The 12,002-nt window shown below is 45.9% G+C and overlaps 1 protein-coding gene across 1 annotated transcript in view; it reads left to right on the forward strand.

Moving 5' to 3' along the window:
* The window catches only part of xirp2a (xin actin binding repeat containing 2a), a 63,006-nt gene that overhangs the window by 1,091 nt on the left and 49,913 nt on the right, over positions 1 to 12,002 (forward strand). The window lies entirely within an intron of this gene.

Below are 12,002 nucleotides of genomic sequence, written 5' to 3' on the forward strand. Positions count from 1 at the left end.
CACGGTGCATCCTGGGGAATGCTTCCCCGGCTCCAGATGGTGCCGCGGATACACCCTGGGTTTTGGGTGCTGCTCAGCACCGAGGCATTTGAGAACCTATTTCAGGGCGCGCTATGGTTAAGCTGGATTTAAAGGATGGCTCTGTAATTGGTATGTGGGCTTGAGGCTGGAAAACGTGGCCGGACCTCTCCAGGGCCAGACGCTTGCAAAGACACGGCCCCATTAGAACCGCATCTGGCTTCCGAGAAGAAACTATTTTACAGATTACTGCGGCTAATGAGCCATGTCAACCAAGACCGGGGAGGAAGATCGCATCTTTTAGCCCCCTTTCTCCCCCTCTGACTCCGCTCCGAGTCACGGGAAAACGAGCTTGTATGCATTTTTGTCATGATTTTTGTCATGACCGCGGCATTCGGCCGTGACAACACTGGTCCGTCATGCGTTCCAGAACGTGCCGTTCGCCAATGGATCTCAAAGCCCCCAACAGGAAGCTTACATTCGAGGCGTGCGCGGGTATTGACAACAATATTCATCATTTTTCAGTTAATACGGAATCAAAATAACATGGTTAAACATGGTAATTGTGCAAGCATCAAGTAACCCTATGCAAATGACATTTCTTTCACTTGAGGTGCTTTTAAAAAGAACCCTGAATTATAGTCTTCGGTATATAATGATGGCCATTAACATGTTTCTTGTATGTTTGAGAGCTGAGCCTTGGGAAGAGGTGAAAAATAAAAGCCCTATTCTAAAAAGGAGTAATTTCGTGAGTAATTCTTATGTTGATGGAAATGAGTGGGGGAAAACTCTCTTATGCAGAGACCTATAAACAAATCCTGCATCTACTTATGTATATAATTCCAAAGGTTAAAATCAAAATTTGGCCATAATTGGCCATTGATTAAGGGTCCATCTGGTTAGCACTGCCATGCGAGGCAATTTTCCAATCTTTGTGTCATATTGCAGATTGACGCTTGTTGTCATGGAAACGATGGCCGATCGGAGAATGTCACTGCGCCACTGACCTCCTCTCCCTGTTCAGTGGAGCCTCGACCCGCGACTCCCATCAAGTTTTCTGACACCTGACCTATTGCTTAGTGGATTTTTTTGCTCGCGATTCGAGTGAGGAGCGAGTGGGATGAGCATTTGACACCCATGGCTGCAGATGTCCTCGAAGTGGCGTTTAAAAGTTGTTGGACGTGCCGCCCGCCACTTGGTTAGACGTGAAAAAACATGAGTGAGGTGCGCATGTTGTGGACTCATAAGTGAAGGGATGGGGAATTTGTTACCGGTGAGGTACCGTGAGCGAGGGCATCATCCGTGAGAAAGCCGGAGAAATTTGCGGGGATTTGGTGCGGCGGACGGTGGGAACGTCGACGGACGAGGCATCGGATAGGTAATTCAAAACCGGTGGGGACGGTTTGGTCAATTTCAAAAAAAGAGTAGCGGTGTTCACTCTGTCGCTAAATGAAGTTTTGCAGAAAGTGCAGCAAAGTGTAAGTTAGATTTAGCGACACATTGTCGCATTAAGTGCGTAGCTGGTAGGTTAAAGATAGAGCACCGAATGAAAAACTCCTCCGTCCATCTCCTCCATCGCCGCTGCCGGCGTCTTTATCCGATCTTCAAGGTTAAAACACTTAACACAAAATACAACGATTTTTTTTTTTTTTTACATTCTCTTTTCTGATGTTTTTTTTTATTTTTTTTTTTTTATGCATTGTTATTTATAAAGCCCATTTTCTTATTAGAAAAACATGTAAAAAAAACTACTTTTAATGAGAAATTTTGTTTAATCTGCGAGCAAATTGAGTTACGAGCTTGGTCGCTGAAACCATTTATCTCCTAGGTAAAGATAGGTTGGTGGCTGTGAACGGCAGACATGGGTTGCGAGCTATTAGCATCTCCATAAGCAGATAAACCCATTTTTTGAGCACATTTATCTACCAGGAGATCAGGCAGATGAGCCGATTCCATTAGAGAAGATGTGATACATCATTACATCCCATGTTTCAGCTCCCATGGGTATTTCTGCCTGGGGCAGAGCGGCGTTTGCTGCCGGGCCGCCGAGCATTTCAGTCAGCCACCCTGAAGACCAAATAGGGTAAAAGAAAATAGTAAAACTCGAGACATTGAGTCATTTCCCCCCTCAATGTGGGAGAACGCGCAAAAAAACCTCTGCGTTGTCATTGTTGTAAATCAGCATCGCCTTGATCAGAGGGAAAGAATCCACGGGTCGAAGCGCCAGAAACTCCCCTTCATTTTTTTTCTCGAGTTCCTCTGTCATCTGCGGCCGATTGCGGCATTTAACAAAGTTGCGGCGATGAACCGGTATGACACAGCGGCTCTGTGACGAACCCTTCCTCCCCCACACATTGTCAGTTTTTTTGTCACATCTGCTAGAAAGACGTCTCTTCGGAGGCTGAAACTTGACCCTCTTGCGTGCGTACGGATTAGGCAACTTTGGCGGCGAAATTGGCTTCATTGCTTATTTGAGAAAGGATTTTGGCTTCTGATCTGGGGTTTGATCGTCATTGTCGTGATTGTCGGTTTTCTCACTTTCATCACCCCTCATTTGCCGATTTTATGGCGACAAATAGAAATTAAAAATTGAAGCGGCTCCTCTGAAAATTCCCGCGGCCTCACTTTCTTGCGGGGTCAAAAAACCCTGCAGCGGTTCCCCCTCTTCTCGCTGCACTCTGGGTTTTAGGGCCGATGAACTGGCTGCTCGATGATAATCTTCTTCTTAAGTGTGTCTGGTATGGAAAGGGAGATATTTGGAAAAGTCTCTGCGCCGCCACGTCTGGCCTTTTGTCCCGAGTCTCATGTTTAGCTTTTCTTTCTTGAAGGAAAATAAAAAGAGGACAGACGTAAAAACTACGCCGGCGGTGTTAAACATCGGCGGAGCGTACGGGCAGCGCTCCCAGAGAGCTGAAGCTATGCCGCCTGATGCCTGTAAAACACGACCTTGTCTGCAACTCATCTGAAAGGCTGAGCTTAATATTTGATGATGCGTCATATTTTCCTTCCGTGCCCTATTTCATTTATTTAAGCGCCGCAATGTCATTGGCCGGCCGGGCCGGGCCTAACAATGACTGATTCATTCCCAGGTGGTCACTCAGCTGTGGTGAAAATCCCCTCGGGTGGCGCGGGACGGTCTGGGGCCGTCGGGGGGGGGTCAGGTTTACAACATGCCCAGATGTGAAGTGATGCAACGGTTTGTCTTGGGTGCAAAGAGCGTGTTTTTTTCCCGTCTGAACAGCAGTACATTCCTCTGGGGGTGAGAGTTGGGGCAGGCTGGTGTTTACTACAGCTAACTGACCTTCTGGTCATGGCTGCACGCTGCCCTTAACGCATACAAACGCACATGTGTACTATTTAAACACAGTCATATGATTGTCAACATCACCAAATGTCCAGCGACATGTGTTTATGTATGTGTGTGCGTGTGTGTTCAGACGTGCGAGAGCACTTGAAAATCACACAAGTCGTCGTCACTGCCCCGGATCATTAAATGTTTGCGGTCGGGTTTGGGTTGCGTAACATTGTTTCCTCATCCGGACAATCCTGGTGTAATAGCGGCCAGTGGCCAGCAGGGGGCAGCGCAGCAGTGTTTGCAGGATAATCGTGAATAAAGCGTGCAGGGGGCTGTCGCTAATCACCTGGTGTTAATTACGGCCGGTTTCGAACGCCCGTGGGCGTCTTCGAATTGCTTTTATGTGCATTTGAGGCCTTCAGATTATCCAAATTAGCATAATTGCCGGGATTTCTTGACGAGGTTTGGCGAATTTAACACGACATAAAAGAATTTAAAGGGATTCCGTCCTCGAGATAGTTGCATCTGGTTAATAAGGGAAGGAGGGACCGGCTCTTCTACGTATATGTGGAGGCTGAGTTTATCCTCATGCCTCGATGTGTCCACGCTTTCACCCGGCCTCCGCGCTCCGGCCTCAGACCTCATTGGTAGGAAATTTTCGAAGCAGAGGCCACGGAACAGAAGTTTGTTGAGCTTATCGCGGAGTTAATTTCCACGGCGCTCTTGTAAGTCGACTTTCCCCCCCCCGGTTTTAACGCGGAGGGGAATCGATAAGCTTTTATCCCGGCTGATGCATTTCGGAATCTGCATATTGATTCCGCTCGGGTTTATTTGCGTAAAAATAGAAGACTCGGCCCGGTTTGTGTAATCAGCACATTTAGTATCATCTCCGAGGCAGAGGGGAGTCGCCAACGCAGGCCGGGATTCAGACGCCCGGCCTCACAAATCAGTTTGGCCACGATCTGACGGAAGAGTTTGCATCTCCGATGGGAGGCGAGTCTTTACATCTGAACTTCCTCTTCCTCAGCTCTGTTTCCGCAGGTCTTGAGGGGCTGTTTGATTGTCTCTCATTGCGAGTCGACACTCCTCAGACTGAGAGTTCCTCTGCGTTGAAGCGAGCTGGTGATCAGAGCTCCTGCCAGTTTCATTTTCTGACGCGGTTTTAATGAGGGTGTATAAGTAATACAGTTTTTAATTGGGTTTTTTTTACGACAGCTGCTTTCAGACAGAACAGAGCTGTCCGGCTTGAAGTTGGCTCCGGGAACTTGCCTCCTCCAGGGGAACCTTTTACTTTTTAATTCCCAAGGGCAGTGAGGGACCACGATAGGGACCGGCGTGTAACTCCAAACTCCAAATCACACCGGCGGGGAAGAAGAGGAGAAAGATGACAAAGACAACACCAGGATAAAGCTGCCAAGGCGTTTAAGGGAATAATAACTATGACCTATTAGATCACTGTTTCCCAACCTTTTTTGAGCCACGGCACATATTTTACATTAGGAAAATCACACGGCGCACCACCAAATAAATATGTCAAAAACATTTTTTAACGAATTAGAATGAAACCGTAGTCTCAGTTTATATAGTGTGAAATCTAATATATCTAATATCTGTAGATTCATCAAGTTGCAATGCAAATTTCCCACCGATGTGCAACTTTTACAGAACACTTTTTTCAATGTACGAAGACATGTCATCAATATGTCTGGAAATTGTATTATTGGAGAGAACTCTGGCTATTTCTTTATCAATGCCAGAGCCGAGCATTTCTTCTACAATGATTTTGCCGGAAGGTAGTATTAATGTTTTGCTACGATGTGTGGCTGTTTGGATTTAGAGATGAGTTCAGCAACTTTGTAGCAAGCTTCCACTGCTTTCTCACTCGTCTTGGTAGTTTTCAACAATGCTGCCCGTTTGTTTACGCAGATACAAGTACTTTTTATTTCAAAAATGTATCAGGCAAAGTGTCACTTATCACTCCGATACACAGATGCACAGGTTAATTCATTATCCGTTGCCATCGAATGGGCTCGCTGCCCAAATAGACATAGGCAGACACATTATTTGCGTTGGATGAATAATTTTCGGACCAATCAGGTGAAAGTGGGCATTTTTCAACGGCACACCTGATGATCTCTCACAGCACACTAATGTGCACAGTGGTTGGGAAACACTGTATTAGATCACATGTGTCAAACTCAAGGCCCGCGGGCCAAATGTGGCCCGCCATGTCATTTTATGTGGCCCGCGAGAACGCCTTAACCCTCATATTATGTTAAGGGTCAATTTGACCCATTTCACCCATTAACCCATTGGGTCAAATTGACCCTTAACATAATATGAGGGTTAAAAGGTTTGATTGTGTTAAAAGAATAAGTCAAACATGTGCATTGACCATAAATTATATTTCCCACAATTCATGTTACCCGCAAAGTGATGGCATCCCGCCATTAGATTGCTGTGTATCCACATCGATGCAATTTTCAAGTGGAAATGGAAAATACAAACGATCCCTAAATGTCCAGGAAGAGAAATGTTGATGCAGATGGAAGGCTGTTTCAAGAAAGATGGGAATGCATATGGATCATTTTGGATTTGAATGAGTAATACATTCACAGTCATTTAACATTAAGGAGTAGTTACATTTATTTTACATTACATTAGGTTACATTTACACTGTTACCGTTACATGTGGCCCTTTGAGGGCAACCATTATGCTGATGTGGCCCTCGGTGAAAATGAGTTTGACACCCCTGTATTAGTTGGTTGTAGTGTTTTTATCTTCTCCCTGTTAGCTATTAGCTAACTCCACACTTAATCTGGCCAAAATGTAGATATTCCTCTGTGAGCCCTGGAAACCCCTCTGTGGCGTAGAATCCCAGAAGAGCTCGGACCTCTTCATCACTCCATTTCTTGTTGCTTCTATCTTTTGTTGCAAAGAGAAACGGCAGAGCAGTAAACATGGTAGTTTATGGTAATAAGTGTGGCTTATTAGTTTCCTACCAAGCATCTCTGAGTTCCTATGGAAGCTTAAAAAGACCCTGCCTCACTGTATGAGCTAACATTACATTACATTACAGTCATTTAGCAGACGCTTTTATCCAAAGCGACTTACAAAAATTACAATTCAATAACCGAAGATCCAAAGTACCAGTAATCCTTATTCAGAAGTCGCCACTCTACCGAATAGCCACCTCAAAAACCATAGACATACATACATTCATTTCTTTGTTGTTCTTTCTTTATTTTTTTGGGGGGGGGCTAAGTGCGGTTAGTAGGGTAGCGCTTGGTGAAGAGGTTCATTTTCAGCTCGCGGCGGAGGATGGGCCGCGACCCCGCTGTTCTGACCTTTTCCGTGAGGTCGTTCCACCACTGGGGAGCCAAGACCGAGAAGAGCCGAGACCCGTTCGATCGGCAGCCGGAGGCTCTGACTGTTGGGGTGGACGGTCGCCCAGAGGTGGCAGGATGTAGGGGACGGGTCGGGACATGTGGCTTGACCATATCCTGGAGATATGATGGGGCTGTCCCATTCGCCGCCCGGTGAGCCAGTGTAGGGACATAAGAAGGGAAGTTGTGTGGGAGAATTTGGGACGGCCTGCCGCTTTCTGACTGAGCTCCGGAGACCTGACGGTCACCGCTGGGGCACTGGCAAGGAGGGAGTTGTTGAGTCCGGATGAGAGATGACTAGAGCCTGGATGAGTATCTGCGCCGTATCCTCCGTGAGGAATCTGCGAATCTTCCTGATGTTGTGAAGGAGGAATCTGCAGGGACGCGCGACTGCTGTGACGTTCGCTGAGAACGACAGTTGGTTGTCCAGGACCACACCAAGGTTTCTCACAGTTGTGGTTGACCTCACCAGTGTTGTTGATGGTGATGGCCAGGTCTCTATGCGGTTATCTCTATCATGGTTCTAGGAGCTGAAGGTCTATGGTCCCTGGTTCCTCCACTGTCTGAATGCACCTGAAAAGGTTCTCGGGCCTGCAAAAAGTTTTTAGAGAGCCAATGTGGCTCCTGTGTGACTTTCAGGAAACAACAGGAAGCAGAAATCTGATGGACGCCCCACCGCCGCCCCTCCCTTCTCTCAGTGGATAATCTGACTTTATAGCATCAAGAATATGCTGGATAATGAGAAGACCTCTCGTCCCCCTCTGAGGAAAATCAATCAGCGTGTTTCTCTGTTTCTAAAAGCATATAATTAAATGTTTAGATAAACTAAAAGCTGCGATGTGTCTGCGGGAAATTGATCCGGAGCGGTTGAGGGTAGTGGCAACTTCATCAAGCCCCCCCCCCGAGCTAATAACATTTCCATTAACTTTTTACCAGGGATCTCTTTCGTCTCAGTTTCACAGATTCAAATCTTTTAATGGAGCTCGGCGGCGGGGTGTGATGCGTCGCCGGCCTCCGCGGCTATTCCCGGAGCCGAGGCGTCATTGGACTCCCGGCGATATCTTGGGCTGGCTTGCCCTACCTGATGTTTAACTTTCTGCAGACAGTGGTCATCGCTGCGGCCCACTCTTGTGGCGTACCGCTGTGGTAACATATACATACTTACCCCGGTGTTTGCTAATGCAAAACCTTAGCTGGGTAATTAATTCATATCTACAGGCTTTTTCCCACGTGTGACTCAGAACAGTGGCGCGCCCCCGGCCTCGTAAAGGCGTATGTGTTGAACAATTAGCTGAAGACCTCAAGGCTTACTGTTTAAATCATTCATTCGCAGCCTTTGTTGCCATAGCAAAAGTGAGGAAGTGCAACCCAGCCAGGAGACTCTTTCCGACGCCGGTGTTTTCGCCGGTTGTCAGACCCGAGCTTAGTCTGTGGCTATTGTGAGGAGAAAAAAACCCGGGAAAGTGATTGGAGATGCAGAGGAACAATGTCTTGACAATAGAAAGTCGGGCGACTCATTAAGAAACAACAGTAAGCGGCGCCGTGAGGCTCCTCTTAAAGCCTCGCCCGAGGTAATCCCGCTTCTCACAACGGCATGTTTAGCAGATATAAGTTTTTCTCTTTCAAACAATGAGGGATCCCTCTTTATCATTTCGCTAAGCTCCTCAGCGGTGGAATATGCCTCTTCCGTTTTCAAGATGAACACAAAACGGCGTCGAATGGGATAAAGGGTCTAAACGCCAAACAAATCCAGAGCAAAAAGACAAGACGCAATACGGGGAAAATTAAGTCGACACATCGTGACGAGCGTAGGGTTTCGAGGTCCTTCCCTGATTACCGGTGAGCATTTTGTTCCTTGACGAACGTGTCTTTTCCCCCTTTTTTTACCTCAATCAGTCGTGTCTATCCGGTGGGAACATCGGACGATGTTATGGACGATGGATGTGTGAGCTGCAGGATTTTTCCACATTCTTCTGGAAAGTAGAACCCATAGCCAAAGCTAAGGAGGTTCAGCATTTCCATGTCCGTTACTTTGTAAAGTGCAGGTTAGCCACTTCTTAAATATGGGGAAAACTTTCGATGTCATAAATATTTGTCCATGTTGATTTTCCCACTTGTAAATATCAGATTATGGCCACAACACTTTATATTCCACTGTGAGATAGAAAATCACTTGAAACTGGTGTTTACCAATCAGGGCTCCGTGAAGACCACTAGCCTTGCACCTCTATCATCTGAGGACATTCTTAAAGGAGGAACTGCCTCCACATTTTAGATTTAAATCTTGAATCAATTAAATTTTCAATTTCTGGAAGTCCTCAGTTTGCGATGTCCTGGCCTCTGCTGTTTTGTGGTAACATCGGCTTCTCCCATAAATGTATTAAGACGGTAAATAGTCAGGCGAGCAGAGCAGAATACAGTACATCGTCACAAAGTGCTACATGAGGTAGATGACTATTTTTATCTGCCGGTTGTAATTTGTTTTCGTTAGTGTTTTCTTTATGGCAGCTTTTTCCCTTCCTTACCGCTGTTTTGATGGATGTGATATGAGATATGAAAAAAAAGCACGTGAAAAAGGGCGAAAACACAAACATCGTCCTGTAGCTCGTCGCACGACTGTCTTGACGATCATCAGTGATAAAAAGCAAACTTGAACATGAGGAAAAAACAAAATTCCAAAGCCTCCACCTTGTATGCCTCTCCAGACTCCACTGTGCCGGCATAGATGGGTAACATATTTACATACAGTGCCGCATGTGAGTTTAAAAGTTGTTACCTTTATAAGTGACGGCATGGCAGCGTTGCCGCCATCAGTGTGTTTAGATATGGTGCTCTATCCTTAACTTACTGGCTGCACGCTAAATGCTACAAATCTGTAACTTGCACAACACTTTATGTCCTAAACTTCATTCAGTGACGGAGAGAACGCCGCTCCTCTTTTTAAACAATCAAATCGTCTCCAACCGGCCATGAATGTCTCGTCTGTTGATGTTCCCGCTGTCTGCTGCACCAAATCCAAGTAAATGTTTCCTACCTTCCTTCACACAGATGATGCTCTCCGTCTCGGTATTTCACCGACAACAACTTCTCCATCTTTTTACTTTTTGGGGCGGCGTGGCGCAGGAGATAGATTCGCTGACGGCAGCCTACTGCTAATGTTTCATCCATGATGGGTTAATTGCAGAGAACAAATTTCCCCACAAGGGTTTAATCAAGAATAAATTATTATTTTCTGTTCATGGACAAGTCCACGACACACCTTGCTCATAGTTTTACATGATTTTCTCTGGGCTACCTCGTGGTGGGGTGTCTACTGCTCATCCCGCTCGCTCCTTACTTAGATCTCGAATCAAAAAGCAACAAATCCAGTAAGCGACGGCTCGTAACTTGGGAAACTTGTAAGTCAATGTTCCACCGTATTGTTTTGTTCGTTGAAACACTCCGTGCCTCCAAAACACTCGCTGGGAGGTGCAGTGTGTCAGAATAGAGAGCAGTTCATCTGGAAGACAGAGAAATCAAACCTCAAGCCACCGGAGGAGAACATGTTTCAGAACACATCTCCCAAAGAAAAGTTTTTTTTTTTTCAAAAACGGCATTTTGTTGATTGTCCTGCAGTTTGTTTGTTTTTTTTAACGCAAAGGCTGGTGTGAAGGTCATCCGGTCTACAGGCACTTGCATTACACATCCCGACAGATATAGGCGCGAATCCCAAGAATATCGTCCAGGCACGCACTACGTCAGCTGATGTCAGCTCCGCGGCCCGGTGTATATTTGGAGAGAGCAAAAAAAGAGACGCATCCCGAGCCGTCTTTAGAGCCGACGCTTATAAATAGTGCTTGGTGATGTGGGCATTGCTCATTGAGCATTAAGACAGGGGGGAGCATGATGAAAGAGAATGAAATATGATTTACATTCAAAGAGTGTTCGGGTAAAATTGCACGCAAGCGGGGCCGTAGGGGGCTTCCGGGACAGGTGGAGGCTTCTGTGATAGACGGACAGAGCCGGCGTTCGTATGTGAGCAGGTGAAGCGGGTCAGGCCTATTAACAAATTATATTCATGTTTCGTCCACGATAAGCTTTCGTCAAGAGCCACGGTAGGATTTGGAGCCTCGCAATCTCCGACGACTGATCTTTTCTTTTTTTTTTTTTAATTTTGATTTTTCTCCTTTCCCACCAATCTCTATCCCTCAGAGACAAGGAGATGTCTGTCAGTTTTCAGCCCGACTTGAAAGCACCGATAATCAGGGCAGAGGAGCTCGGAATATGGAATGAGGAGCAGTGGCACAGACCGCGAGACAGAATATATATATCAGAAATTTCAGTATATTATGCTGATCAATCCTAATTTTAAAAGGGGGCAACTTCATGAAAGATCGCAAGTCTACAGATGATGATAGACTATTATGCTATAGTGGCCCCACCTGTGCTAAAAATGCTACAAATCAATGGAGGGTATATTGGAGGGCAGTGACGTGCGGTGAGATTCATGGTTGGTGAGGCATGAGAACTGCGTGCCTCACTTAGCAACTCTTTGCAGGCGTTTTATCATCGCTCAGCAAGGGAAACCAGTAACATGCGTACAGTTGTTACCAAATAAATACCGTACATTGGAAATGTAGTTTATATAGCAAAAGTGTTTAAACGTTTTAATAGCGACATGCTGAGAGGCAGCAATACGGTCTTAGTTCAGCGCAAGCCAGCAGTCAGCCATCATTGCGTAATCTACGTTGAGGCTCAACAGTCTGTGGCCTCACCGCATGTCTGCTCTCAATAAATGTAAAAATACACCAATTATGAATAAAAAAAAACAAACTTAAACTGGTGAAGTTAAATGAAAAATATCTTTTGTAACCATTTCTTTCTTTTTTTCATTTGACGTTTTTTTCCTTTCCAAGATTGGTAAGTGAGGCACGGCCTCTCCTGCCTTCCCTGACTGCACATCACTGCTGGAGGGGCAGCTCTAAGGGCTTCTGCCTCATCTCAGAAAGGTTCGTAGCTTAATTCCAACAGGAGGCCTTTCTGTGTGGAGTCTTAATATTCTCTGGGTTCCTCCCACATTCCAATAGAAGATCATAAATTGTCCAGATGTATTCATGGCAGACGGATGATCGACCATTTACCGTTTACTGACGATGACATTGCTTCAGCCGTGACCTCATCGGTCGAGAGTTTTTTGGACACCTGCCACCTTGAATGACAGTTGTGGGTCACCTGGTGACAATGGATGACAATGAGTCGCAGATGTAAAGACCCCTCAACAGGTGGCGTTATCTACTTTCCTTCTTTTGCTTTCACTGCAGAT

Source organism: Fistularia commersonii, chromosome 6 (genome assembly GCF_037954325.1).
Source record: "Fistularia commersonii isolate RoL2024-O1a breed Wild chromosome 6, RoL_Fcom_v1.0, whole genome shotgun sequence".
In the NCBI taxonomy this organism is placed as follows: domain Eukaryota; kingdom Metazoa; phylum Chordata; class Actinopteri; order Syngnathiformes; family Fistulariidae; genus Fistularia; species Fistularia commersonii.